Here is a 5,848-nt window from a genome sequence, read left to right as displayed (position 1 = left end):
CTGACAACACATACCTATGAAAGGCTAAGAAACCTAGCTCAGAAAAGTCGAAAATAGCAAACTACACATCCCAAATCATAGGTTTCAGACATCACACACCTATGAAAGACTAAGAAATCCAACTCAGAAAAGCCCGAAATAGTCCCGAAATCCCAAATCATAAGTTTCAGACAGCATTCACCTACGAAATACTAAGAAACCTTAGCTCAGAAAAGTCTGAAATAGCCAACTACTCATCCCAAACTCGAAGTTTCAGACAACAAACACCTATGAGTGACTAAGAATCCTAGCTCTGAAAAGTCCAAAAAGCAAACTATATCTCCCAAATCATAATTTTCTGAAAGGACACACCTATGAAAGGCTAAGAAATCTAGCTCAGAAAAGTCAAAAATAGCAAATTAACCACCCCAAATCATAGGTTTCAGTCAACACACACCTACGAATGGCTAAGAAATCCAGCTCAGAAAAGTCAAAAAATAGCAACCCACACATCTCAAATCATAGGTTTCAGGCACCACACACCTACGAAAGACTAAGAAATCTGGTTATGAAAAGTCAGAAAAGGAAATTACATAGCCCAAATCATAGGTTTCAGACATCACGCGCCTATGAAAGACTAAGAAATCTAACTCAGAAAAGCCCGAAATAGTAATTTACATATCCCAAATCATAAGTTTCAGACAGCATTCACCTACGAAATACTAAGAAACCTTAGCTCAGAAAAGTCTGAAATAGCCAACTACTCTTCCCAAACTCGAAGTTTCAGACAACAAACACCTATGAGTGACTAAGAATCCTAGCTCTGAAAAGTCCAAAAGGCAAACTTCACCTCCCATATCATAATTTTCTGAAAGGACACACCTATGAAAGGCTAAAAAATCTAGCTCAGAAAAGTCAAAAATAGCAAATTAACCATCCCAAATCATAAGTTTCAGTCAACACACACCTACGAATGGCTAAGAAATCCTGCTCAGAAAAGTCAAAAAATAGCATCCCACACATCCCAAATCATAGGTTTCAGACACCACACACCTACGAAAGACTAAGAAATCCGGTTATGAAAAGTCAGAAATAGCAAATTACATATCCCAAATCATAGGTTTCAGACAACACTCACCTATGAACGGCTAAGAAACCTAGCTCATAAAAGCCGAAAATAGCAAACTACTCATCCCAAACTATTGGTTTCAGACAACATTCACCTACGAAATACTAGAAAACCTTAGCTCAGAAAAGCCTGAAATAGCAAACTACACATCCCAAATCATAATGTTCTAACAACACATACCTATGAAAGGCTAAGAAACCTATCTCAGAAAAGTCGAAAATAACAAACTACACATCCCAAATCATAGGTTTCAGACACCACACACCTATGAAAGACTAAGAAATCCAACTAAAAAAAGCCCGAAATAGTAATTTACATATCCCAAATCATAAGATTCAGACAGCATTCACCTACGAAATACTAAGAAACCTTAGCTCAGAAAAGTCTGAAATAACCAACTACTCATCCCAAACTCGAAGTTTCAGACAACAAACACCTATGAGTGACTAAGAATCCTAGCTCTGAAAAGTCCAAAAAGCAAACTACACCTCCCAAATCATAATTTTCTGAAAGGACACACATATGATATGCTAAGAAATCTAGCTCAGAAAATTCAAAAATAGCAAATTAACCATCCCAAATCATAGGTTTCAGTCAACAAACACCAACGAAAGACTAAGAAACCTAGCTCAGAAAAGTCAAAAATAGCAAACTACTCATCCCAAACTATTGGTTTCAGACAACATTCACCTACGAAATACTAGAAAACCTTAGCTCAGAAAAGCCTGAAATAGCAAACTAAACATCCCAAATCCTAATTTTCTAACAACACATACCTATGAAAAGCTAAGAAACCTAGCTCAGAAAAGTCAAAAATAGCAAACTACACATCCCAAATCATAGGTTTCAGACACAACACACCTATGAAAGACTAAGAAATCCAACTCAGAAAAGTCAAAAATATCAAACTACATATCCCAAATCATAAGTTTCAGTCAACACACACCAACAAAAGGCTAAGAAACCTAACTCATAAAAGCCTGAAAAAGCAAACTACTCATCCCAAACTGTTGGTTTCAGACAACATTCACCTAGGAAATACTAGGAAACCTTAGCTCAGAAAACCCTGAAGTAGCAAACTACACACCCCAAACCATCGGTTTCAGACCACACACATCAACGAACGACGGGGGCCCGGGGAGGGTGTTTGGGGGACCCTTGGGGACCGGTTGGCCCTTTGGGAGTCCGGGGGACCTTTGAGGACCAGGGGAGGGCCTTTGGGGCACAGGGAGGGCCTTTGGGGCACAGGGAGGGCCTTTGGGTACCTGGGGGACATTTGGGGACCGGTGGAGGGCTTTTGGGACCCCATTGGTCCTTTGGGAGCTCGATGGGCCTTTGGGGGGCCCGGGGATGGCATTTGGGGGTCTGGGTGGGCCTTTGGAGCGCTGGTGGCCCTTTGGGAGCTTGGGGGGCCTTTGAGTGTCCGGGGGGGCAGTTGGGGGGCTGGGGGACATTTGGGGACCGGTGGAGGGCCTTTGGGACCCCGTTGGTCCTTTGGGAGCTCGATGGGCCTTTGGGGGGGCCTGGGGATGGCCATTGGGGGTCTGGGTGGGCCTTTGGGGCACAGGGAGGGCCTTGGGGGGCCTGGGGGACATTTGGGGACCGGTGGAGGGCCTTTGGGACCCCGTTGGTCCTTTGGGAGCCCGGGGGACCTTTGAGGACCCGGGGAGTGCCTTTGGGGCCGTTGGGGCCCGGTGGAGGGCCTTTGGGACCCCGTTGGTCCTTTGGGAGCTCGATGGGCCTTTGGGGGGCCCGGGGATGGCCTTTGGGAGTCTGGGTGGGCCTTTGGGGGCGCCGGTGGCCCTTTGGGAGCTTGGGGGGCCTTTGAGGGTCCGGGGGGACAGTTGGGGGCCTGGGGGACATTTGGGGACCGGTGGAGGGCCTTTGGGAGCTTGGGGGGCTTTTGAGGACCGGGGGCTTCCTTCGGGGTTGGGGTAGGAGGATTGGAACCCTTTGGGGTTGGGTTAGAGGACCTCACAACACTGTTCAAATGAAACTTGTGTATTATAACGACCACACTCAAAACCTCTTCAAAAATCTCTTCAAAAATCTTCTTTTAAAATGTCTCTATCTGTTTCGCCGAAATAGTTCCATAACCTGTCTAAAACGGTTTCGCTCAAATAATCCCTAAACGTAAATTCAGCGTGTTCCTTTGTTATTGGCATCTCTGCGCTAACGCATTTCAAATTAATAGGAAACCTTTTCGCGCGCTAAAACAATTCATCGCTAAGATGTTTCTTGCCTAATTGTTTGCATGGCCTTTGGTTATTAATATCCTTTGGAGTTCGACCAAAAGAGTTGTTCCCGAGGCAAAGACATTAATGATTTGGATCTATTCCTGGAGAAATGTTTCTAGGCGACAATTTTTAAAGTCTGACAGATGATGTCATTGATTGATTGATCTGTCAAGAAAGGGGAAATTAATTTGTTGTTTCTAAGGGGAATTATTGATTCACGATAGGTGAATTGAGGTCGACAGCACAGGTGTTCCACGGTCGAGGTTGTTGTTGTTGTAAGTGCACGCTCTCAGAGAATGTCAAGGTCGATGTTGTTGTTGTTGACACACTTTGATTACACAATCAATTTAGGTCACTGACCCCATTAACCATGTGTTCACCCTAATGACTCTATGCCCATATTTGGTGCCCTGTCCGTATTCTATGCCCATATAAGGAGCCCCGTTCGGACCTCCTGACCCCTCTCTATTTCTATTGGTATCAAAATTCCAAGTTTAAGAGTTTCGGTTACAATTGAGCCGGGTCGCTCCTTCGCCCCCTTCATGGAAATTCTCTTCCCATGAAAAATTCCTCCAAAGAATAATCATCGCACGTAACCTTTCCCCCTGACCGCCCCCCCCCCCCACAAAAAAACCTCCTGAAAACATCTGTATGCTTCCCAATAGCCAATACCGTATGTAAACAATGGGCAAAGTTCATAAATGGCAGCTCTTCCCCGGAGATTGTGGGGGATTAAGTCATTAGATTTTTCGACTATGCTGAACAAAATGGCTATCTCAAAATTTTGATCCGGTGACTTTGGGGAAAAATGAGCGTGGGCGGGGGCCTAGTTGCCCTCCAATTTTTTTTGTTACTCAAAAAGGACACTAGAGCTTATAATTTCCGTTCGAATGAGCCCTCTTGCAATATTCTATGAACACTGGGTCTATACGATCACCCCTTTGAAAAAAAAAACAAATAAACACGCATCTGTGATCTTTCTTCTGGCAAAAAGTACAAAATTCTACGTTTCAAGCAGTTCGTGGTAACGAACTGTAAGTAAGGAGCGACCCCGCTCAATAGTAACCGAAACTCTAAAAAAGAAATTTTGATACCAGTAGATACATCAAAAGAATCGGATTTTTATGCTGATTTAAAAAAATTAAGTTTCATCAAGTTTAGTCATACCCATCAAAAGTTAAGAGCCTGAAAAAATTTGCCTTATTTAAAAAAAAAAGGATAAACTCCCCCTAAAAGTGATAGAATCTTAACGAAAATCAAATCATCATATTCAGGGGATCAGAGAACCCCACTGTAGAGGTTTAAAACTCCAACTTGCAAAAATTTGGAATTTTGTATTTTTTGCCAGAGGAAAGATCACGGATGCATGTTTATTTTTTATTTATTTTTTTTTCCAGGGGTGATCGCATCGATCCAGTGGTAAAAATATCGCGATAGGGTTCATTCGAACGGAAATTATAAGTTCTAGTGCCCTTTTTAACTGACCAAAAAATTGGAGGCCAACTAGGCCCCCTCCCACGCTTATTTTTTCCCAAAGTCACCCGATCAAAATTTTTTAGACAGCCATTTTGTTCAGCATAGTCTAAAATCTTTGAAATATGTCTTTCAGGAGGACTTTTTAGAGTTTCGGTTACTATTGAGCCGGGTCACTCCTTACTTACAGTTCGTTTACCATGAACTGTTTGATAAGAGTTACGTAAATTACCTTTGAACTTCATAAAAGTTATATATTTTGAATCAACATAAGACGCAGATTCTTTTTGGTATATATGGTTTCCGAAATTCCATTTTTTCAGAGTTTCGGTTACTATTTGCACATACAGTGTTTAAACTTAAAGAAAATAGAACTTTAAATTGTACCAACGATTTCTGAAAATCAGATAATATTTATTTACAAAAGGCTATCACAAGCTCTAATAGAGCTTAATTCGCTTCATATGTCCAAAAAGAAAAAAGCAAAACAAAGAAACAAAAAATACAGCAGAACAAAAGTAAAAGAAACACGAATCAAGCATAAAAAATGGTCAATAAAGATTTAACACAGGGAAAATCCAACTTTAAGAATTAAAATGAACTTTTTGCGATTAATGGCCAAACAGAAACAGAAAGAGTGGGGGATAAAACGATATCCCAGGTTAAAAGAAAAAAATTACCGAATTCGTATTCTAAGTCAAATACTGTAAAATCAAAAACACTTAAAATCAGTAGCAAATTAACTGTCAAAATGAAATAATTACAATTAAAGAAAGGATTGTGCAAAAGACTAGGTTAAAAATGAAACAGAGCATAAATAAATATCACAAATGGGCAAAATAAAAGTGACCAAAGATAAAAGATAAGTGGGCATGATTATTGCGCCCATACACCATTAACCGAAATAAAGGAAGGGAGAGTTAATTTGGGTTGAGGGTACATATCAGGAATTGTTAAGGTTCTCCAGAATAAAGGGGATAAAAATTTTCCGGAACCTCTCAGTAACGGTATGGATAGGAGAATACTTTGG

The sequence above is a fragment of the Artemia sp. Qi Xiang Cuo genome, chromosome 17, assembly GCF_049724085.1.
Source record: "Artemia sp. Qi Xiang Cuo chromosome 17, ASM4972408v1, whole genome shotgun sequence".
NCBI lineage: Eukaryota > Metazoa > Arthropoda > Branchiopoda > Anostraca > Artemiidae > Artemia > Artemia sp. Qi Xiang Cuo.
The sequence above is the reverse complement of the archived record's forward strand: the minus strand, read 5'-3'. Positions refer to the sequence as shown.